This window comes from Schistocerca cancellata, chromosome 3, assembly GCF_023864275.1.
Source record: "Schistocerca cancellata isolate TAMUIC-IGC-003103 chromosome 3, iqSchCanc2.1, whole genome shotgun sequence".
NCBI classification, from domain to species: Eukaryota; Metazoa; Arthropoda; class Insecta; order Orthoptera; family Acrididae; genus Schistocerca; species Schistocerca cancellata.
In genome coordinates this window covers 441503323-441529266 of record NC_064628.1, presented here as the reverse complement: position 1 = coordinate 441529266, position 25944 = coordinate 441503323, and the positions used below count along the sequence as shown (strand labels likewise).

The 25944-nt window shown below is 43.2% G+C and overlaps 1 protein-coding gene across 1 annotated transcript in view; it reads left to right on the top strand.

The window, feature by feature from the left end:
* Positions 1–25944, top strand: part of LOC126176357 (LIM domain only protein 3-like) — a 1143263-nt gene that overhangs the window by 353819 nt on the left and 763500 nt on the right. The window contains exon 2 of the mRNA XM_049923511.1: positions 25123–25201. The gene's annotated coding sequence lies outside the window, so the exon portion shown is untranslated. The remainder of the gene's footprint in view (positions 1–25122; positions 25202–25944) is intronic.

Below are 25944 nucleotides of genomic sequence, written 5' to 3'. Positions count from 1 at the left end.
GTTCCAAAAGCTGAAATCTGATAAGCGAGCTGGCGCGTACAACTGTTGTACGTGCGACGACCTCAAGTAAGCCCAACACTCGGCTTGCGGCCACACTTCCGTCTTCGAGTGACCAACACCGTGCAACCTGCTCGGTCCACTCACAGTTCTCTCCTCTCCGCAATGCGCACCGGCAAATAAATATCTCCTCTAGGAGAGAGCCATACCATGTATTTTTTTTTCGATAAGTACCCATACATTCGTCTCAGTACTGGAAAGACGATACAACAGTGTGCTTTAGGCGACTTGTGTGTCAGTTACGACGTTACGAATATGAGTACAGCACAAAAAGTAGGCTCCAAGCGGAGAAAATCTCCTTACCCAGCCACAATTCGAACCAGGGCCCCTTCCATTAACAATCTGACGCGCTGATCCACAGCAACTACCGAGTCGGACATCACGCCGTCTTCGGCAGCTGCCAATCTAGGAAACTACGCAGCGTAATGGCACGCCGGCCGACTTAGCCGAGCGGTTCTAGGCGCTTCAGTCCGGAACCACGTGACTGCTACGGTCGCAGGTTCGAATCCTGCCTCGGGCATGGATGTGTGTGATGTCCTTATGTTAGTTAGGTTTAAGTAGCTCTAGGGGACTGATGACCTCCGATGTTAAGTCCCATAGTGCTCAGAGCCATTTTGAACCTAATGCCACACTTGGCACAATATTTTTGGCAGATAAATACCTTAGATCTTGATGGTGTCCGTAGTTTTGCCGTCTTCTTTTGTTGAATCGTAGTCCGGACTGTTCAAGACGGTTCTTCCGTGCTTGGATTTGGCACTGAATGTCGTATCAGACTTAATGGCCAGAAAAAAATAACCAAAATACAGCAACGTCCCGGGCGCCTTTTTTCTCAAGATTTCTGATGACCGAGTTCATTCTTACGATGAGAAAGGGAGAAAGAGCAATGCATGACTAAATGTACCAGTGGCAACGTGTTTTTCACAGAGTCGGAAATTCTATAGGTAACGTTACATTGAGCAATACTTTTAAAATGACACAGACGATCGCAGATAGAGTAGAACCAGTTGATGTAACTGCTATAGGAAGATTTTCTGGCAGATAGAGCGGCAGGAGAAGCACGCCCCGCCTTGGCGGCTGCCGCCCTTCTTGGAATCACGTGCCGTCATTCATTATAATTTAAAGTTGTTCTCCCACCGCTGCCGGCGACGCCTTTAACGGCGCCGTGTGATGAAGACAAAACATGAATCAGAGCGCGAGCGGCCTTCCCAACGCCAAAGCAGATAAAGAGCTCTCCCAGCGGCGCTGCCGCCAGGCGGACACCGAAAAACAAATCATTTTTATGGCCGCAGTAAAGATAAACATTTGACGTGCCGACCAGGATGCTGCGAGGCACCCCAAGCGGCCGCCCAGCCAGCAATTGTGGGGAACGTTCTGTCCCGCCAGACAGTCGGGACGCGCCTCACCTCATCCTTACAGACTTTACCTCAACTGACGCTGAGATTCTTCTCCACGGGTGCTGGTCCGATTAACGGGATACACGAAAAGGGGCAAATATTCCAGAAAAAAGTCGAACAACATCTGAACGCATGTCAAAGGTCGTATCGCATGGTAATTACACACTGCTAACCGACGGGGTGCCAGGATATCAAATGACGAAGTTTTACTTTTTCTGTGCGAATTTCCCAGGCAGTTATAATTACTCTGACGATATTCTGAATGCTGCAGTGCGGGCTCTATACATCGCAGGATGCTAAACATCGTAGGTTCTTCATTAACCGCTGTGCTGGAAACGAGTTCCACTTTCTGCCCCCAGATGAAAATATGGCACTGTAAGCAATCATAAGGTGTTGTGGTTGCATAAAAGGGGAAGAACGATAAAACACATGATAACGGTAGTTCTGGCACGGTTGTTAGGGTGTTACAATATGTGTTCAACACGCTCTCCTGTCTGAGTAAAATTCTGCGTCATGGTCGACAATTGCTTTCGGCATATCTGGTGTAAACACAGCGATGTGTCGTCGTATGCTATCCTTCAATTTACGGCATCGTGCAAAGTAAAACGTGCCTCGTCAATATTCTCTGGCCACATATAATCTATCTTCAAGAGCGCCAAAAAAGCGAAAGGCAAAGTCACGGTGTTGTAGCTCATTGTAGTGCTACATTTGATACACATTGTGAATCTTGTATGGCTGCCAGAGTAAAATGCGCTGCAATTTTTTAATTTTTTGTCTTTTGACCAGAAGTGAGACAATTCCCGTGGCACTGCTCGATCACTGGCTGCAAAGTTTGAGGCATGATCTGCAGGGTCGGCTATAGCTACATCAGCATCATCAATGGCCATGAGAATGGGCTGCCTCCCTCTCCCTACTGCACCATCTAATTAATTTATTTCTTCAAATTTCTTACTATACTCTTTAGTCCACTTATTGACCTGGGCTATCTCCGTAGCTGCTTCTCTTGGTGATACTCACACAATGCAATGCTTCTATTGCTGCCATTCTGATAAAACAATTTTACCAACAGTCACGGTATTCCTCTTCAACAGAAGCTGCGTCTCATTCAGAAATCTTCTAACTTCTTAACTCTTTGCATCAGCAGTCACTTCCCAAAATAAATTAACACGTGATGCCATACGACAAACAGAATAATGGCTGTAAAACAGGAAACATTTCACATTCTGACCGCTCACGGCCCCTGGTGGCAGTAACTGGAACTATAATTTTTTCAGCATACACCGCACACACGCAGATCAGTGAACATACCTACGAAGTTCCACCGTCCTGCGTGGTATACAGTCGGCATTGCAGCACTCAAAAAGTCACAAGTTTAACTACATTATTAAACTGGTAGCTGATTTAGGAGAAAACAGGGTGCGAAATTTATAATACAAAGTTGCCATGTATGGACACAACAGTGGCTCCGACCCGGCTGAGCGTCAATGTGAACTAAATTTAGATGACTGGAGCAGGTAAGCTATTCCATGACACTTCAATACTGTGCCAGAGTTTTCGCAGCGGCTTGCAACTGATGACGTTCCAGTCTCTCAGCAACTCTAGACCAGATGTTTTTAATGAGAGAGAGATCTGGAGAAAGTGCCTTCCAGAGCAACAATCTAACAGCCTTTGTATCGATGTATGCCATAGCATCACTATCAACAAGCCATCTTGCATCGTGTTACTCAAAGATAATGTCACTGAGACCTTCGGCATCTGCATATAAAAAACACCACCCAAATTACGGGCTATGTGAATAAAAAATGATCGTGTTGCCAACATATCAGACACTGGGCTCATACGACGACGACGACGACGACGACGACGACGATGCAATCTGGCAACGTTGGTACACCTCAGAGCCACCACGCACGGATATGTCCATAATGATGCTGTAATGTTGCCACTCTTCCGTCCAGTGTTGTAGCTGGGCGCACTGCTGTCGGTGCACTTCCCTCTCTCTGATAACGCGACTATCACCGACAGTGCATGGTGTGCTAGATGTCCATGCTTTAATTTGTCTTCATGGAAGCAGGCTCATTCCTTATTCAAGGTGTTTGATGCAATACTGACAGTTGTCATGATTGGACGACCAATAAGCCAGAGCGAGTAATATGTTTGTCCTTTCGTGCGCTAGTCTCTTGGGGCCATTGACACCCTGCACGATGTCGAGAGTGACGCTCTTCAACCCATCGCTTCCACATTACCATGACGGTTGTAATACCATGATCAACACCAGCAGCAATACCACGGAACGATAAACAACCATAGGCCACGACCCTGCTTTTGTCTAATTTAGAAGCGCGCTAGTAGACGTTGACGCAGTGAAGGAAGGAAGAAAAACATTCGGAAGAGGTATAAACGTGCAGTGGGAACAAATACCAACCCTACGACTCGCAAACTACTCACCCCTTTTTGGGCCCTATGGGGAATACTATGAATACCTGCTGAAGGGAGTGAATAGCATACCTACCAAGGAATTTGGATCAAGGGTAAAGGGAACTAAGGTGGAAATGAGAACAACGATCTGATTAACACACAAAAAATGAGAATGACAAAGTAGTATTACTTTTGCTAAAGGGCAAGAGCATGTAGAGAACATGTGGCTCAAATTTAAAAGAATAGTTGACTATGCACTGGACAGAAATGTATCCAGTAGAACAGTACATGATAAGAGGGGCCATCCATAGTATACAGTCGCCGTAAAGAAACTTCTAAAGGAATAGAGACTACTTCATAATACATGTAAAACAAAGCATAGGGCTGTAGACAAGGAGATGCTGAATGAAACACATTTGGCAGTTAAGAGAGCAGTGCTTGAAGCAGAATATTATCTAATGATCTTTCAGTAAGCCAAAAACTTTCTGGTCTACGAAGAGGCTCTTAGTGGCAGCAAAGTTAGTGTTCGATCCATCAAGATTAAACATGAACTGACGTAGATGATGGCAAATAACTAGGAAATAAGGTTGACTCCCTTTTTAAATGTTCCTTTACAAAGAAAAAAAACAGGGGTACTGCGGAAATTTCCAGGACATGTTACACAATGTCCGGTCTTTTTGACCCTACTCATTTATTTGCATGTAATGAGTCATTTTAAACATTTTTGTAAACAATGAGGTACAAATTTTATTTAAATACATACTTTTATTGTCCAGTTAGAAGAAATAAGGTGCAGTTATTACGAAATAAAAGATAGAAAAATGCTGAATAAAGAAACGTAAATCTAAAATCTCTCTAAAAAGTTAGTTTATACGTGTCCTTTTCTTCTTCTCAAAACTAAGTTGAGACTTTTCTAAAATGATACTCAATTTTTATCAGAAGTAGTGTCTTTGTACATCCCTCCTTGCTCTTTAGTCCACATGGAGAAAGACGAGTCTGACATTTAAAGGTTTTTAAAGAAGGCTTAGAGCAGCTGCTTTTCGCGCATACCGCAGTCACGTCATTACGGATGTCATTCCCCAGGTCTGTACTCTGATCAGTTTTGATACTTTTTCCTGGGTGATAACCATCTGTCCTACCCGCAAAACAATGTAAGAAACACCCTGTGTCTGTGAAATATCAATTTAATCTCTTTTTTTTTTTTTTTTTGTTTCGTTCTGCTGCTTAGCGCGCTTTTATAGTATCTCATAATGGCTCTTATTTTGTAAGTTAGTTCTGTATCTTTTTTTCTTAACATTAAACATGCCATACCGTAAGTAACTGATGAAGAAGATGTGTTCTATATTTTTATTCTCAGCAACTTTATTCGACTTTATGGACTCATTCACCAGTACACAATTTATCTGTTTTTCTCAGTAGATAGTTGTGTGCCATATCCTCCAAAGGCTTGATGTAGGTTGTAACAGTGCAAGTTATCTTCGGTTTCTTCTATTATTAGATATGCACTGAAATGTTGAAAATGTTATCTTCGATATATTTTACACATGTATCCATTTTTATTTCCATGTGTAGAGCATTTCACTTAAGTAAACCATTAAATATGTTGACAGTCTTGTCTGTTTCCTTTATTTATTATCCTGAATTCAGTGTTTATAAATTTATTGCTATTTTTCTTCTTTCATACTGACTTTTCACCAACTTTATCATCTACTAAAACAACCTTGTTTTTCTTTTATGGTTCATGATTTTTCCTGATTACACCATCAACAGCTTTCTGAAAGTCAGTTGCACTATTTGTTTGGGTGAGTGTTAATGCACGTCCGTCGTTGGGGAAGAAAAATTGTTGGTCAGGTCGAGACACGCGGCTACTGCCCCTGGTGGTCATTCACACCAGACGGCACCTCAGTGGCTAAACCGATGGCCGTCTGCTGAACTTCCAGACACGGCTCAAATGCCGGAACGGATGCCGTAAAGACCGGCAGTATATTATACACACTGTGTCGTTGCGGCCACCATTTGTATTAATACGTGGGCGGTTTAGGCGCCGCAGCACTTGCTGGGATCAGAGGCGGCCATCTGTATTAATATAACGCGCGCCGCCCTGGACACGCGCGCCCATAAGAATGGATGAGAGGGGGATCCCCTGTGGACGCAGGGTAGCCAACCGCTGGGCTGCCCTCTGGCACTGCGCAACTACATAACGCGAGAACTGTCGGCGCTTAGTCAGTCGCTTATACGCTGCTGAAGCCTACGTCCTCCTCTGCTGCGATCGTAATTTCCAAAACCGAGGATTCTTTTTTTTCTCTCCACAGCAACATACTTTTCTCGTTTTGCAGTAGTCTTGTTGGTCTCGTTTGTGCAGTTCAGATGCCAGAGTGTCCGTCAGCCTAGTGCAAACCCTGTGGGGGTTAGGGGTGGGGAAGTGGTCACTGCAGGTAAACTGATGATCACTTGAAACAGACAAACTTGCCTGTACGGCGAAAGAAGAGGCCTGACAGCTAATAGCGCTGATGTCAGTTTTCTATGCATAGATCAGAATGCTGCTAATGGTACCGAAGCAACATGACTGTACAAAATAGTCGTCTACAGAAATGTGGCAAAATCAAGGCGCTCTGTCAGAGTGGCAGATGAACGAAGCAACCGCGCTAAGCTCGATGTACCTGCAACAGCTCTTCTTTTGACAAACGACTGTAGTGAAACACGGCGCTGCGTGCATAAGGGTCTACTAGATCCGAAAGCATTCTGAACCACGATCCCTCGTATCATGGAGATTAGAGAGGATGGGTGTTATGTGAACATGTCTCGCTCAACAGAACTGAGGTCAGGTAAGCTGGGCCGCCACACGAAATTTTTCCGTCCCTACCGAGTTACTTAAACCATTTTAACACCATTCAGGGACGACAGGATCGTGCATTATGTTCCTGAAGGTACGGGTATTCAAATGTTCAAATGTATGTGAAATCTTATGGGACTTAACTGCTAAGGTCATCAGTCCCTAAGCTTACACACCACTTAACCTAAATTGTCCTAACGACAAACACACACACCCATGTCCGAGGGAGGACTCGAACCTCCACCGGGACCAGCCGCACAGTCCATGACTGCAGCGCCTTTAGACCGCTCGGCTAATCCCGCGCGGCGGTACATGTATACTGCGAGCTCTTGTAGACAAATGAGATCACGCACAATTCATCTCACTGTTGGAAGTATTACATTACATATTACAGCCATCTCACTATACGCAGTATTACATTAGATGTTACAGTTTGGTTTGACAATTCAAAGTAGACATTAGTTTAAAGCGTATCCTGTAAGAAGGACTGATTACGACATAAAACCAGCTTCTCAACCAGTTTATACTGAAACGACTAAACAAGACGAAAAGTAACACAGGATACGTTGAAGTAGTATGCTGCAATAATCCTACTTGTAACACAATCAGTAATGGTAAATCGCCGTTGGTAGACATTCGGGATATTTCCAATTCAATCCATATTAATGACAACATAACTAAATTGACCATAAAATGTTCATTTGTAGGCCCTGCAAGAACTGTTTCAAAAGCTACCGATAGAGAATTAAACATCTGTGCAGGTCTATAAGTACCATCTAACAGAACCGGAGAACAGTTTGCAAGGGACAGATTTGGGTATTACAGCCATACATATAGGTATACCAGCGTCTGTATACTAGTGTTCAGGCACACACGTGCAAGAAGTACATAGTAACATACATTTAGAGTCTGAGCGTTCCATATTCCGCTATGTAGCTGGGTATATAATCAATTAATTCAGCTTTGGTTTTCCCCTGGAATTCTCACTACCAAGAGCATTATATTAGCAAACCAAGGGAGCTGTATCCTAATACTGGCACTACTGGCCATGACAGCTTTGTTTGTTACATACTGTTTTTCCATATCTGTTCACACCAAACAAAGTAACTGGTTTCTTACCTGGTGGCTTCTTATTTAGTGACCAATAAAAAAAATTGTACAGTACTCAAATAGAGTTGTAGAGCTGACATTCTATCCGAGGTGACTATTATTGTGCCTGCTGCGGTCGTCTGTGTGAAAAGTAAGGCTTCCGAAATGGCAGTTAGCTCGGATGACACTGTAGCGCCAAAGAAACTGGTATATGCATGCGTATTCAAGTACAGAGATATACAGGCAGAATACTGCGCTGCGGTCGGCAATACCTAAGTAAAACAAGTGTCTGGCGCAAGCATTAGATCGCTTACTTCTGCTACAACTGCAAGTTATCAAGATTTAAGTGAGTTAGAACGAGGCATTATAGTCGACACACGAGCAATGGAACACAGCATGTCCGAGGCAGCGATGAAGTGGGGATTTTCCCGTATGACAAATTCACGAGTTTTCCGTGAATATCAGGAATCAGGTGAAACATCAGATCTCAGACATCGCTGCGGTCGGAAAAAGATTCTGCAAGAACGGGACCAACGACGACCAAAGAGAATCGTTCAACGTTACAAAGTACAAGCCTTCCGCAAATTTCTGCAGATTTCGCTGTTCGGCCATCAACAAGTGTCAGCGTATGAACGATTCAACTAAGCATCACAGATATGGGCTTTCGGAGCAAAAGGCCCATTCGTGTACCCTTCATGACTACACGACACAAAGCTTTACGCCTCGCCTGGGCCCGTCAACATCGACATTGGACTATTGATAACTGGAATCATGTTGCCTGGTCTGACTACTCTAGTTTCAGATTGAATATAGCGGATGGATGTGTGCTCATGTGGAGGCAGCCTCACTAATCCATGGACCCAGCATGCCAGCAGGGGACTCTTCAAGCTGTTGGAGACTCTGCAATGGTATGGGGCGTGTGTAGTTGGAGTGATATGGGACCCCTGATACGTCTAAATACGGCTCTGACGGTTGAGACGTACGTAAGTATCCTGTCTGATCATCTGCATCCATTCATGTCCATTGTGCGTTCCGACGGACTTGGGTAATTCCAGCAGGACAATGCGACACCCCACACATCCAGAATTGCTCCAGAGTGGCTACAGAACTCTTCTGAATTTAAACACTTCCGTTGGCTACCAAACTTCCCAGACATGAACATTGTTGAACATTTCTGGTATGCCTTGCAACGTGCTGTTCAGAAGAGATCTCCATCCCTCGTACTCTTATGGATTTGTGGACAGCCCTTCAGGATTCATGGTGTCAGTTCCCTCCAGCACTGCTTCAGAGATTAGTCGAGTCTATGCCACGTCGTGTTGCGGCACTTCTGCGTGTTCGCGGGGGCCATATACGATGTTAGGGAAGTGGTACCAGTTTCTGTGGCTCTTCAGTCTAGATGAGCTTAAATAGGCCTTGTTGTTTGATTCGGAGTACTCGCTAAATACCACCAGCACCGTCGCTAGACGTGGTGCCATCTGTAAACAACATCGTGCTAGTGAGATACGGTTTTCAATCCTGGTTTTAAAACGTTAAACTGGTCCTAGCAGCAACCTGCTGCGTCGACGTTTCGTAGGCTTTTTGTAGTGCGGGAAAGAAGGTCTTCCCTCACCAGGTGCCTTGACGTCTGCGTTTAGATATATTCAGCTCCGACGAAGGGAAGTTACTTATTTATCCAAAATCTTCCGCATACACAGTAGGATGTTTCTTTCCTGATTTTTTCGTCAAGAAGATATTATTCGTCAAAACTGAGCAGCAAGAGAAATTTCTTGCAGAGGAATAGTCGCCGCAACAACATTCTCTTCAACCAGTAACGCGTTGCCCGGAGTTGATACAACGCTCCAGTAACTCTGCGTAAGGCTTTGTACTGTATAGTGTTGAGTCTTTGGAGCGTGTTGCCTGATGAGGAACTGTGACATAAGTGTCCGTAATCAGCGTCCTTAGTAGCGACCGGTATAAAGCCATCGCTGTCCGACGATCAGAGCGCCATCATACTCCAGTCGTAGCTTTGATGAGATTGGAGGCTTTTTCACATCTGGTAACAATATGTCGGATATGGAGAGCCCATCTAAGTTTATTATCGGTAATCAATCCTACATATTTAGCTGCTTACACAGTCTGAAAAGTATGTTGTCCCAGTTGCAATATTTGGGGAACTGGGATCCGAAGGCGAATAAAGATCATAAGAGCACACTTGCTGCCAAGAGATTTCGAAGCCGCCTTCTATAAATCACTCATTCAGACGCTTGAGAGCGGTGTGCATTTTCAGACGACACAACTCAAGAGTACTATCTTCGGAATATATGCATATGTCGTCTACGAACTGTAATATTTGGATATCACTGGCAAAGAGGGTCAGGAAGATCTCAAGTACATAGATCGTACAATAACGGACACAAGACTGATCCCTGCTGGAGTCCTCTGTTAGTTTTGCGTGTTTAAAAATGAGTGTCTTTCTATTTCTCAAAAATCTTAGAAAGTTACGTAAGCGTGGTTGTGGAATCTGGAGTTTCTACAATTTTTTTCCCTAAGATTGACAAGACGACATTGTCGTATGCTTTAGTCAAGTTTATTAATTCAGCTCTGTGGTAGTAACTACCAGTAAAAAGATTTCATTTGTCCCTTTACTACTCAAAACTCACATTGTTTTTCCGGTAGTAATTTCTTGGTTTCACATTGCGATTCTAAGCGCCGTTTAGTAATCCTTTCCATTAATTTCGCCAAACGCGGTAGCAAAGTGATAGACCTGTATGACTCGTGTTTATCACATCTTTTCCAGATTTACGGGTGGAGACTACACGACATGTTTTGAGCAGTCTATGTTGATCATTTGTGTCGATACGCTATTGCAAATTTTAAGCTGTAGCAGTTTTCTTCTGTGTAGAAAGTGGCGTAGCATTGGGTAGTCTGAATAATCGGGGTCAAGTGCAGTACCCTTCCCTTAAGAGAGCTCAGCCTCCAGTTCGTCCATTGAAAATTTTTGTGTAATTGCACTGTTGTCCTTTTTACATTCTGCCTCGTCTTCCTTGTCCATTATGTTAGGTGGGACTATCATACACAAGAACGATTCTGAAAGTTCGTCGGCTGTGGAGGTAGGTGAATGTCCATTTTGAGACAGCTTTTAATGCTTCTTATCAATTTCCATCTTGTTCTTTGTTAAGAGCAAGAAAGTTTTTATAGTTACAGACATTTTTGTATTATCTCAATGCCTTCCTTCGTTCCATGTGGACTTTGACACATTCTAAATCCCACCAACAGTGTAATGGTCGATGAGTAGTCCGCCTATGTCCTTCCTGAGGTACTGAAACTTCCGCTGTTTCATTGATAAGCGATACCAAGACCCCATTGTCTCGATGACCGATTCCATTTTTTTCTTTTCAATAGTGCTTTGAACAGGTTACAAATGACATTGTTTATGTACCATTTCCGGCGTGTCCGAAAGTCTCCCTATGTTGTGCATTTATTATGATTTGAATTTCCAAGTGATGCGAAACTAAAGTATCCTGTATCACTTCCCATGTCGTGTCCGTAGACAGAGCAGGTGATGAAATTGTTGTTTGGAAAGTCTGTCGTTAGGTGCATTGTGTGCTGAGACCATATTCAGATTGAGATCCATGAGCCGCAACTGATACCCGCTATTTGCAGTGTATCAAACAAAAATGGCTCTGAGAATTATGGGACTTAACATCTATGGTCATCAGTCCCCTAGAACTTAGAACTACTTAAACCTAACTAACCTAAGGACATCACACACATCCATGCCCGAGGCAGGATTCGAACCTGCGACCGTAGCGGTCACGCGGTTCCAGACTGTAGCGCCTAGAACCGTACGGCCACACCGGCCGGCTCAGTGTATCATGCTGAGTGCCAATGTTGACAATGGTAACGGTAAAGTGGATATCTTGTTTTAACAACAACGCTGCACGGCCGTAGCCACATCCCTATCTTCTCTAATGACAGAGTAGCCCGGGATTGTGGGCGTTGCTTTCAGTTTTAACCATGTTTCGGTGATGGCGCAAATGTCTACATGGACTTAGAACAGAAAATGTTGAAGGCCGTCCTTGTTTACATTGCGTGACCTTGCGTTTCGTCAGATGATTTTCGGGTGTAAGGAGTAGGGTCAACATATTTTGAATTGACATCCTGATAGAACCTGTTACTAGTGCTAGAGTGGACCCATTTATCGATCATCACAGCCATAATTATACTTACGATGTTTGGACCCATTACTAGCCCGCTTACACGATGTATTGCTCATAACAGCCACCATCATACCTATAGTGTCGTTAACGAGATACACTACTGGCCATTAAAATTACTAACCGAGAAGAAATGCAGATGATAAACGGGTAGTCACTGGACAAATATATTATACTAGAACTGACATGTGATTACATTTCCACGCAATTTGGGTGCATAGATCCCGAGAAATCAGAACTCATAACAACCACCTCTGGCCGTAATAACGGCTTTGATACGCCTGGGCATTGAGTCAAACACAGCCTGGATGGAACGTGCAGGTACAGCTGCCCATGCAGCTTCAACACGATACCACAGTTCATCAAGAGTAGTGACTGGCGTATTGTGACGAGCCAGTTGCTCGGCCACCATTGTCCAGGCGTTTTCAGTTGGTGAGAGATCTGGAGAATGTGCTGGCCAGGGCAGCAGTCGAACATTTTCTGTAGAGCCACGGGTCGTAACACATCTGAAATGTAACGTCCACTGTTCAAAGTGCCGTTAGTGCGAACAAGAGGTGACCGAGACATGAAAGCAATGGCACCCCATACCATCACGCCGGGTGATACGCCAGTATGGCGATCACGAATACACGCTTCCAATGTGCGTTCACCGCGATGTCGCCAAACAAGGATGCGACCATCATGATGCTGTAAATAGAACCTTGATTCATCCCAAAAAAATTCGTTTTGCCATTCCTGCACCCAGGTTCGTCTTTGAATACACCATCGCAGGTGCTCCTGTCTGTGATGCAGCGTTACGGTAACCGTAGCAATGGTCTCCGAGCTGATAGTCCATGCTGCTGCAAACGTCGTCGAACTGTTCGTGCAGATGGTCGTTGTCTTGCAAACGTCCCCATCTGTTCACTCAGCGATCGAGACGTGACTGCACGATCCGTTACAGCCATGCGGATAAGATGCCTGTGTTCTCGACTGCTAGTGATACGAGGCCGTTGGGATCCAGCACGGCGTTCCGTATACCCTCCTGAACCCCCCGATTCCATATTCTGCTAACAGTCACTGGATCTCGACCAACGCGAGCAGCAATGTCACGATACGATAAACCGCAATCGCGATAGGCTACAATCAGACCTTTATCAAAGTCGGAAACGTGATGGTACGCATTTCTCCTCCTTACACAAGGCATCACAACAACGTTTCACCGGGCAACGCCGGTCAACTGATATTTGTGTATGAGAAACCGGTTGGAAACTTCCCTCATGTCAGCACACTGTAGGTGTCGCCACCGGCGCCAACCTTGTGTGGATGCTCTGGAAAGCAAATCATTTGCATATCACAGCATCTTCTTCCTGTCGGTTAAATTCCGCGTCTGTAGCACGTCATCTTCGTGGTGTAGGAACTTTAATTGCCTGTAATGTAGTTACCGGCATCACTCTGTTCGCTGAATATGCGAAATTGTGGTGGGTATGTAGTGGGACCATTGGAGCGAGAGGCAGGTGGACTTGGGTTTGGTACACCTGATCCAGGGAAGCCATGCTTCAGTGTGGCCCTCTGTGTTCAATATCTTTTACACGTTGCTCACGGTGTAATCGGGCATCCTGTATCAGAGGAGAGGGCGGCGGTATCGTTGGTGAAGCCACTGGAGCCAGCGTTCCTGACATCAGCAGCTTTGTGGACATGGGGCGGGTTGCTTGTTGCGGATCATAAATTATGGTGCTGATAAGAGATTTGAGCCGCTGTTGAGACTTAGCAAGTGGTAATAGTGTGCCCGGTTACATAACGTTTAGGGGAGAAGTAACTGCATTCGCACAAGACCTGTTATCAAACACAGTTGCTGCATCTCGGAAAATATGATTGACATCCATTGAACAGGTTCGATATAGGTCACTGTGATCACCGGTATAGGGAATACAGGATTGTTTGATTGGCTCTCCCATATGCATCACTTCTGTGGGAGTTTCCTCATAAAGCAACATTCCGTGTTATTACTGCACTGTTTTCTGGCATGTCCAAATAGCAAACAACTACAGCATTGTAATGCGGAAAGTACATACACGTCCACTAGACAGCGAACGCCATGAATATAAACAAACATTGCGAACCGCTTGATCTTAATGTTGCAACACAAAGAGGAGACGGCTTTGTTACCGTCTGCCCATTCAGTACTATAATTTTACTAAGATTCCTAATGGCAACTAACCTCGCAGCAACACGTCATTTCCGTTAGTAATTCGTCCTCCGCTAAGGAAGTTTCAACATTACTGATATACCTTGTTTAGTAGTGAAGAACCTCAGGGCAGAAGACTCCAAATTTGATTTGCTTAAAAAAGGGTGTTGAACCAAGGTATTGACAGTTAATCCTGACACAGTCTCAATTTTCACACGGTTTTTTCCTACCGCTGTAATATTGATTATGTGCTTCAATGACACATTTGCGTCTAATAACTGTGCCTAGTGCCGTAGACTGAAGACCGCCTGTGTTTCTGTCTCTACTTTCGGTAATAAGATGAAAGGCCCTTTGTCGGTAGTTGTGTATCAGTTAACAATGCAACGTACATCTTGGTGGGTGGCGTCGGCACTTATCACTGTCTCCAATTTGTCTTGTTGATCGCCGTCTCCTTTCTCCTCTCTGCGATCCCGTTGTCATTCCTGCGAGGTTTACAGGTCTCTCGCTGTAGTCGTACTGATACGTGGAACATTTTGAAGTGTGCCTGCATTGTAGGACGTGATGACTGCGTCGTTGGCCACTTCACTGTTGGGTGCATGAAGTAAATCAGTATCCATAGACACACAGTGGCCCGGTTTTGCATAGTCTGTGGAGCAGGGAGTCGGCAGTAGACACCATCCGTGGTAGTGGTCGCAGCGTACCAAAAATTTAAACTGTTTTTCAGGGACTGCAGAAGTTTATCGAATATCAGAACGATTTATCACTGTTTACACTGCACGACCACTAGCCGGGTAACAAGTGTTTACTGAGTCGGAGCCCGCCGTTGTTCACAGTTCCGCCTCTCGAAGCGAAGTGCTTAAGAGACATCCTCAAGATGAACTAGCGGGGCACAAGATCGTATATGTTACAGTATCGTCTTCCAGTGAAAGACGTAGCAGTGGTCCCATTCTGTTGGGAGCAGCTGTCTTCCACTGCTCTGTGAATAATATCCTGTTACTCCCGAGGATTCTGAGTACAAATATCCTTCCATTCTTCAACGGTATAGATGGTCTTTTCCCATGACCAATTACACAGCATTCACTGTCACCTAAGTGTTGCTGTGGACAATGCTACGTGTCTAGATCGGTGAAGTGGTATCCGTACCAAAACCGAAGAGATGGCCCTCTAGTTTAGCGCCATTTAGCAAATGGAATGGACGGTGACTGCTTGTAGAGCAGCTTTCCATTTCCGAGTGGCTTGCGGCGTTACTGGATATACCGCAATAGCTGATCGCTATCCTAGTCTTCTAAACTGCTAAAATTGACCACAGTAGCTTTTCCCAAATTGTGGTACTCATGGTTCACGTTTGAGGTCCTGGCACTGTAAATCCCAGCAGCTGTGCAACCTCAGAGTGTCTCACGCAGCGGATACTTCCTAGGTGGCCTCTAAGCTATAAACAGATATCGCGTCTCTTACCCCTCCTGGACTTGCCTATGATGCTGGCGCAAAGTGCAAATTAGGACTCGCCGTAATGTTCCATCCGGCTCAGAACAGCGCTCCTTACTCACTCTACAACCCCTCCCTATTCCGTCCTTATCACACACACACAACACACACACACACACACACACACACACACACAATACCTGCTTGTAATTTGGTTGCTCTCTGATATAGATGCATAGTTCGAATAGCCTATTAGTTTGCTAAAAAAATATAGACACTCGCTGTACGATTCAGAAACAACATTAACTATAAATTACGATCGGTAGTTCCCAACAATAAACAGGGAGAATATTATTTTGGCGTAAACCAACCTTTCATCAATATACATCAATATATCTCCATTTTATTATTATGGAATACGTATACTCAGAGCGTCATTAATTTTCACTAAAGTTACAATAGTTGATGTTTCAGATTTCTAAGCAACAGTGAAATTTAAGCCGAGCGTCGATTGTAGTCATTTGGAAGTACCACAGCATATCTGATTTAGGGTAGATAGTTTAGCGCCGTTTCCACGTTTTACGAATGCAACTTCCAGCTCGGTCCACACTAATTAATATCGAAGCATTAATTTAATTGTTGTCAAGTGCTTGCACTGCCTATGTTTGCCGATATAATGACTCGTGAAAGAAAAATTCTTCTATCTGGTTACTGTTGACAAATATTATACGATTCATTTTGTTCAAATTTGATTACTTTAGTGATACAGGATATCCTAAATGAGTTACCGAGCAGGAATTTTTAAAGGGTGACCACACCTTGTACTTACCTCTGTGCTTTCTGTGTTTCTGCTTTCATTATAGAAAATTTATCTTATTTAAGCATGGTATGCAGTTTTTTATGGCCTCATGCGACACAAAACTGAAATTGGTTGTCACACACAGTTCTCGTAATTAGACGGTCGTAATTTTAATTAATATTTTTATTCACTTCCCGTAATTATGTAAGCGTTAAATATTTGCCCAAAAACGAATAATTTGATATAATTACTCATTAAATGGCCCATAATTTAATTTGTTTTCCCCAGGTAGAGGAAAGTTAGTTATCGCGAAATTCGTAATCGAGCCTCTGTGAATGACCACGTGGAACGGCATTTATGCAGCTAGTGCGCATGATCAGCGAACACCCGAGAAATTGCCGGCCACTGTGGCCGAGCGGTCCTAGGCGCTTCAGTCTGGAATCACGCGACCGCTACGGTCGCAGGTTCGAAGCCTGCCCCGGGTATGCATGTGTGTGATGTCCTTAGGTTGGTTAAGTAGTTCTAAGTTCTAGGGGACTGATGACCTCAGATGTTAAGTCTCATAGTGCTCAGAGCCATTTGAACGATTTTGAATCTGAGAAATGAAATCAAACCGAGGTTTCATCAAAGAGGGATCAGAGAAAGGGTTACACTTAGCACTGCCTGTGACAATTGCGGGGATTGTCCGCTGAGGAATAATTAAAATCACGTGTTATGTTGTGCTACTCAAACGTAACAAATTTACCACTATATCTGTAAACTGTCACTGCACGGAGCAGTAAAGCATACCATAAATGGAAACATTTAATATACCTGAATCAGTTCTGAGCTGCAGGCAGCTGTGTTGTTTTGATGTTACCGCGTATGTGGTCTTGTGTACCTAATGACTAATAATAGCTCACGGCACGGAGCAGGGAAGCATACTACAAATGGAAACGTTTAGTATTCCCGAATCAGTTTTGAGCTGCCGGCACCTGTGTTGTCTTGATGCTACCGCATATGTGGTCATGTGTACCTAATAACTACAAAAGAAAAATTAGCCCCCCGCTTAAGGAATACGAGAGCATATTTGGATAAATGTGCAGCATCAGATCGTGTAATGAGAACAGAGAACCACTAAATTCATATCTCTGATGCTATGATTTAATCAACATCCAATCATTAATATATTAGGATATACAGAAAAGCCATAGAAATTCAAAAGCATAAAAATACATTTAAACAGGAAAGGTAAATGATTCTAATTCAACAAATTGTGAGTCTTAGTATTAAATAAAGCAAACAGCGCCAACTGTTTCCCTAACTTGCTAATTGTATGTGTGTGTTTGTGTTTGTGGAGGGGTGGATGGGGGGTGGTGAGGGGTCATCAGTCTGGTTCGACGCAGACCTCCAGGAATTCCTGTTTGTGCGAAGCTATTCATTTTGGTGTAGCACTTGCACCCTGCGTCATCAATTATTTGTTGTGTTTGTTAAAATTTCTGTATTTTTCAACACTTTTTTTACCTGTTCAGCCACTGCATTGTCACAGATGATCTCGCCTTATAGTATAAGGTATGTCCTCTCATCCTGAACCCTGTTACAAAAACTGTTTTCCATGTATTCCTTTTTTCTCCGATTCTGTGGAGAACCTCCCCGTTTGATCATACAATATAGGCTTTCATGGCCGGTATTGTCTTCACTTAAAATTGCCCGAGACATCCTCGGAGGATGTATCCCACAGTCGGAGACTAAACGTTAGGGGAGAGTTTTATACATCGACCACGGAATATCATTTCGGAAGTTTTAAGTGAAAACCTCCCCATTTCTTATCATAAATGGAAGAAAAATGAACCGCAATACAGCTGTAAGTGGTGATTTTCTTTATTGCCGCAACCGGTTTTCCTGCATTAAATTAGCATGCTTAGATGAAAACAACGTCACATTAGTGCACTCTTGCAACCGCCACAAGTACGCCAGCGCACTATTCGCCCCCGACGTCATGTTTTATTTATTTTTGCGATTTTCCCTATTCATCAATTCGATTTCCGACTACGAACATTGGAGGCGTCCTGGTGCGATAATGTGGATCTTCAAAAATGGTTCAAATGGCTCTGAGCACTATGGGACTTAACATCTATGGTCATCAGTCCCCAGAACTTAGAACTACTTAAACCTAACTAACCTAAGGACATCACACAACACCCAGTCATCACGAGGCAGAGAAAATCCCTGACCCCGCCGGGAATCGAACCCGGGAACCCGGGCGTGGGAAGAGAGAATGTGGCACTGTTTTAGCTTGAGCATACTGTTTTAATTCAGCGAAACAATAAAAAAATCACTGATTACAGTTGTCTTGCGGTTCATTTTACTTCATAATTAAGTTTGAGAGCTGTGGCTACCCCAGTACGAAGTTCTACGTGACCATTCCTTATAGTATTGGCCAACCTTTATTTTCGATATTCTTCTCTAACACAACATCTAAAACGCATCGATTCGTTTATTTTCAAATTTTCCACAATACATGATTCACTACCATACAGTGCTGTGTGTCAGACGAACATTCCCAGAAATTTCTTCACCAAATTAACGCCGGTCTTGTCAACTTCAGGTTCCATGCCACAAGTTGGTGCCACTCTGCAATCTTATGCAGAGATCTGATGACCTCACGAACCGGCCACTCGGTGGATACGGATAAACTGTTCAGCTCTCTAAGCTTGTTACAAACTGTTACCTGATTCGTTGTAGCCTCTGATGATGTCTCCATCATTACGAGACGGAACGTTAGGCACGCATGTATACCTTGGACTACTGCGTAGTGCCTGTAACACACAAATTACTTTCAGTATCATTCTAACTTCCTTAGTCATCTGAATACCTGAATGCTCTTCTTGAGGTGTTTAGCGGCACTATGCTTTCTTTATATGTCATAGCTACTCCCACGGTTTTCATATAACTTACATCTAAATTAGACGATTATATAATTAATTAATGATGTTAGCAGCGATTGGAGGCATTTGATATATATATATATATATATATATATATATATATATATATATATATATATATATATATAATTTGCGTTCTAAAACAGTTTCTGCATGTTACGCTTGTTTGCTCACAAAATTTAACATATAGAATATTAGTATGCACAAAAAATATTAATATGTCACAGAACAGTAGAATAAAAAGACAGGATTTTCTTCTCCCTCGTTTTACGAATATAAAATACTGGGTGGGTGCATAAGTCCGTAGCGTGCTTCCGTAAGTTTAATAAACACAACACATACAAATAACAGAAACTTCAGTCGCAAATAATATATTCTCCTTAACTATTTACAAAAACCATCCAACGCTGGGTAACTTTTCGATTCAAACAATGTTGAAATCACGTGCTTTTGAGGCGAAGAACTCGTCTAGCAATGTTCGGAGCACATTTTCACCCAGAAAGGACGTTCCTTGAAGGCTGTTCGATAGAGAGCGGAAAAGGTGAAAATCTGGGGGTGTAAGATCTGTTGAATAAGTTAGCTGCCGAATGCCTTCCCAGCCCAACTCCTGTATAGAGTTTTTTGTCAGTCTACTAGAATTCCGGCACGCGTTATGTCTAGTATCACTTCACGCTATCTACCTGGCATAAAAAAAAAAAAAAAATCAACAGTCAACTTCAACAGTAATAAGAACTTTATTAATTAATTTGCACTACTGCCACTTAAAATTCTTCTCAGATTATGTTGCATGCTGAAGGTACCATACATTATTCAGCACACTGACGGACACTTAAATCTTCTTGGTGGTGGAGGCAGTGAAGGGCAAATAAATTTCTCAGTGTTAGGCTGTGAATTATTCTTGTATGTTAAACCCAACTTATGAACAGTGTACAAGGATGGTAATGCCAGCTCTGTAGCCTCTGCTGCTTCAGTGATCATAGTACTACAAAGACTGACATCTATGTATTTCAGGATTTCACAGTACTTCCCAATGCCTTCTAGAGTGATGACCACTAGTTGGGTGCAGCCCTTTAATTCCAGATGCTTAAGTATGCATAGGCATTGAATGAAACTGAGGACACCCCTATCAGCAATATTATAACAATGGCTCAGTATCAACGTTTGAATGCTGTGTTTATGGACAGCTAAGTAGGACAAACCAACATGTGTTATATGCTGACACTGACTGAGATCCAAATACCTCAACTCCTTGTAACGAAAGACATATTTCAGGCTGAAATCTGTGATTTTGACATTAGTAAGTCAAAATGATCCTTCTTAAAACGAGGAGACCACTTTCTTGGCGTGCCCTGTCCAATGGCCTAATCGCCTTACAAGGTGAAAATGTTTCTGGTTGCCTCTGCTGCTGGCATCTCTCTATTGAACTCAAACAGAAAATTATGTCGTAAATATTCAGGTTCTCCCCTTGGCACTCCATTTTCTAGCGTACACTACCCCACTCATTGTCTCCAAATGGCAAAATTACAGTATGTAAACTCTAATAACAGCAGTGAACTACAAATCAAAACATAACAATCGATTGGTAAACCCATAGCAACCGGATTACCAATATGCAAAACGAAAATGCTACAACTTATGCACCAAACCAACAGCCACGGCCCCAACACGAGCCTCAAGAGATCAAATTACGAGGGAAAATCTTTCATGTTTCGTTAATAAATCATTCTGCTTGCTTTCCAAGACTCTTCTAGTCAACTGCAATGCAGTTTTGCAGACTCTGCATAATTAGATTCTCAGATTTATTTATGCTCATATTTTATTAGCAAGTGGGGTAGCGCAGTGGTTTAACCATTAAACTCGAATTCGGAAAGAGTGAGATTCAGATACCCGGTTGACGATCCTGATTTAGGTTTTATATTATTTTCTTATATCTGTTAACAAGGATACGGGTCTTAAAGATTTGAAATACACACGGCCGATTTTGTTTCACATCCCTGTCCATACAGAATTTTTGTACCAGCTAAAGTGATCAAGTCATCAAGCTCTAGCCAATCATTCTTCCTGTTTTAATTTTCTTCTGTGACCAGTATGTCCTTCAACCTGCTCCTAACTAACTTATTGCAATGCGTGAGTGAGAATGTGACAGAGACGATGTCCTTGTTTATTATGTATTCGCCCATGACGTACTCGTACGTCACGAATTATAGCTCGTTGCGACACACGACTTAGTTACCTTTTTTCCGAAGGCAGTCTTCAAGATGAATCTCATGTAGTTACAGGCACGTGACGCAGTATGGTAAGTATATAAGCGAAGCTGAGGCGGATGTGAAATCATTCTAGCCAAGATGCAGGCAGCAAACGAGGAATTCCGCCTACATAATTGACTTTGACAAACGATTGTTATGGCTTAGCTTCTGGGAACAAACGTCTCGGAGATGTCGAAGCCAGTGGGCTGTCTGCGCTTTACGGTCGTGAGCATCTGTTATGGTGGCTGAAGAAAGGAAAAACCATTATTAAGCAAAGTAAGGACGTCAGTGCCTCGTTACAGACTGTTCAGCTGTAAAGCGGGATAGACGGCAATCTGTGACTGATTTGACGAGAGAATACAATGTTGGGGCAGATCCATGTGTTTCAGAGCACATCGTTCTGTTTACATTGGTGAATACGCGGCTCCGAAGTAGACGTCCACTACGTTTTCCCATATCGATGTAATAACGTTGTCGATTACGATTGCAGTGGTCACGCCTAAATGATACTGTACCGTAGATTAATGGGAACGTGTCATCTGTTCGGATGAAACTCGTTTCTTGTTACATCACGTCGATAGTCAAATGGTTCAAATGGTCAAATGGGACTTAACTTCTGAGGTCATCTGTCCCCTAGAACTTAGAACTACTTAAACCTAACTAACCTAGGGACGTCACACACATCCATGCCCGAGGCAGGATTCGAACCTGCGCCTAGAACCGCTCGGCCACACTGGCCGGCACGTCGATAGTCATGTGGGGTTACTCGATCCTCCAGGCGACCGACTTCGTGTTTACGCTCCGCCCCACGGACTCTGGCGCTATCGGGAACATCCACCTGGCCTTCGATGAGACCTTTGGTGTTCATTGAAGGCTGTTGCCTTCTGTGAAACAGCTGAACATTATTCCGGACCGCCTGCATCTCTTCACGCTTGATACCTCCCAAGACGGTGATGGCATCTTCCTGCAGTATAACTGTCCGTGTCACAAGTGAAGGATCATGCTACACTGGTTTGAGGAGCATGGCGGTGACTTCTCGTTGATGTCGTTGCCACCAAATTCGTGTGATCCAAACCCGACGAAACACATCTCAGATTCTATCGGGCGCCAGTACGTCGCCCATATACCAGTAGTCCGTAATTTATGGGAGTATGGCGATCTGTGCGTAGGCATTTCGTGCCACACACCTCCGGAAACTTCCCAAGGACTTGGAGCACACATGTCTTGTAGAACTGCTGCGTTCGAGAGGTGGACCAACATGCTATTAAGCTGGCAGTCAGAATTTTTTTTTCTCTATGCTCTTCAGCCTTCACCTTTAACTTATTTTTAAGCGGTAATGGTAAGGTAACAAACACGACGTCTGTTTTTCAGGTACCTTTCTCTCAGGCAATCGTCGAGATGTATTTCATGTAGTTACATGAAGCGGTAAGGTAAATATATAAGAGGAACTGAGAAGGATGGGACGTCATTCTAGCTACAACAGAGGCCGCAAACGAGAAAATTCACTGGTATACGGCACAAAGGACACCTTGTTACGGATCAGCGCCAGGGAACGAAAATACTGTCATGTGCTGACAACAGGGATCAATTGGCGTGGAAATACTAGTCCTTTCTTGCAAAATTAGCCTTTTTCATCGATACATGCAGCAACAGACAAATTGGAACAATCAGCATAACGTGCAAGAGGCAGCTGTCGCTTCGATCAGTAGGGAGGTTTAAAAAATTACCATTAATGATATTGTAGGGAGGTTTAAATATTTACCGTCAATCATATTGTATCGATAAAAGCCGCACACTCCGTGTATGCTTACGCGGCAGAACGATAGCAAAAAACACTGTGATGTGTCGCAGTATCTTCAATGCAGCTATTGAAGTAGCCAAAATTAGCTCCTGATCACGATAACACCCTCCTTAAACGGACGAAATTATTTTTTCTGTATGAAAACACATTAAATTCATCTACAAGATCAGTAATTACGGAAATAATTGTCCCCCTTGAAATACTGTAAAAAAGCAGTTGTGACACTTGCCAAAAATATTTTGCTTCGCATCCATTGAGTGAAGTGTCAACGATTTTTTGACTAGAAGGATATATGATGCAGAGGTCACAAAAGTCATGGGATACCTCCCAATACCGTGTCGGACCTCCTTTCTACCGGACTAGTGCAGCAACTCGGCTTGGCATGGCCTCAACAAGTCGGTGGAAGTCTCCTGCAGAAGGACTGAGCCATGCTGCGTCTATAGCCGTCCACAATAGCGAAAGTCTTTCCGGTGCAGGATTTTGTGCACGAACTGACCTCTCGATAATGTCCCACAAGTGCTCCATGCGATTCGTGTTAGGCGATCTGGGGCCCAAATCATGCGCTCCAACTGTCCAGAATCTTTTTCAAACCAATCGCTAACAATTGCGTCCTGGTGCCTTGGTGCATTGTCATCCATAAAAATTCTATCGTTGTTAGAGAACATGACGTCCATGAATGGCTGCAAATGGTCTCACAAATATTCGAACATAACCACTTCCAGACAATGATCGGTTCAGTGCGACCAGAGAACCCTGACCATTCCATGTAAACATAGCCCACACCATTATCGAGCCACCATCAGCTGGCTGGTAGTCCCTAAATTTGAAGGGATTATGGCAAGTGGACGTTACAAGACAACGGAAGAGAACACGTTTAAAATTAAAATAAGAAACCTTTCAGTAGTTGTAGCTGAGGTTCTCTAGCGTGATATCGGATAGTGTCACTAAATATTAATGTACCCCGACAGAGCTGTTACTCGTCACCTTCAGGTGATATTATCATGTCTCAGTGGAAGGCTCGAGCAGAGCTACCGATGCTCCATTATAGCAGTCAATCACCAGAGGGCGCTGTTTCCAGCGCGCCGGAAATAAAAAACATCACTTGGCACAGATTCACTCGTGTGTCAGGACGACAATATTAACGCCCTTGGGTGACTTCACGCCCACTGTCGACATCGCCATATAGAGCCGATAAGTACGTGCTTTGTCAGAATATTCTCTTCACTGTCACTGTCAGCTGCCGCTTTCGAGATCCTTAATGACGTTTCACGAATTGGCGTACTTACAAATAGCTGGTAACCTAAAATCTGAAGTGTGACACCGGAGCGAAGAGAGATAGACTGTTCTCATAAATGGCCGTCTAGAAGTTCTGTATAAAGATCAGAATGGTTTACTGCGACTCCCAGTTACCTAGCATAGCGATCAGCAATATAATTTCGCTCGCACAATAAAATAGGTACCGCATTTTGGTTTTACATTTTTAGATTATTTAATACAGTTCTGGAAGTTTTAGGGGTAGGCTATGTCATTCGAATATTTGAGCCAATATGCTGTTCATAAGTTATTAAGATGGACCTTGAACAAATACAGCAAGGATTCGTATCGGATTAATACTAGACACAAGATTTCATTTCTCCAAGAGAATCAAGTAATCCCGAAGCAGTAATCTGTTTCTCCTCACAACTTATTGCTGTGACCTGTAACTTGAAATAAATTAAACACTTTTTACCAAGTCCCTCTTATCTCCAAACTGGACTCTTACTTCTGTTCCAGGTTCACCATAGCGACGTCCTAGTGTCGACATGCCGACAGTCATGAGAGTTCTCGGTTCTTTCTTCGTTCTGGCGTAAAGGTAAGAAAACTTACAGGTAACTAAGAGTTACAGTAAACCATTATGATCATCGCAGAAAACGATAATCTCAAATCTATTCTTCACATGCAAGCACCAAACTGAAACAGCCTATTGTTTAGGTTCGTGAACAGTGTTAAGGTGGTACTGGGTTCGTACCCATTTTCGTCCGATCCCTGTCATAGTGAAGATGAAGATTCATGAGTAGTTGAGATAGATTGAAACTGTCACCGTGATTCAACAAAATTATTCATTACATATCAACAAATTTATCTGTGCTGATTGGGATATACAATGCAATGTGAATTCAGTTTTAGAGTCAAAAATAAGTTTTTATTTCCTGACGTTTGGTGTAAGAAAAGCATGATTCGCACTAGCTTCTACCGGTGACATATTCAAAAGGAGGAACATCTCTGGCTCAATATTCAGTGTAACATTTTTTTTTAATTAAATAAAGAGACGATATTTTGAAGATAACGCTGTATCAAAAAGCATCTTTTTTTGTCTGTAACGTGATTAAAAGGCTGTTCCATGATCCATCTCTCGTACAACAGTATCCAGGCTTCATTCTATCTGAGGTCACTGATCAACCATTCGAATTCAAGTTATTTAAAAATTTCTTTTCTGAAATTTCGTATCAGCACACTGCGGTACTCATCACATTTATAGCCCTAGTGACGCTCCCGGCTTTTGAATTACAACTTTTAAATCTTCCATAGTGGCATCCTCCAACTGAATCATGCTAT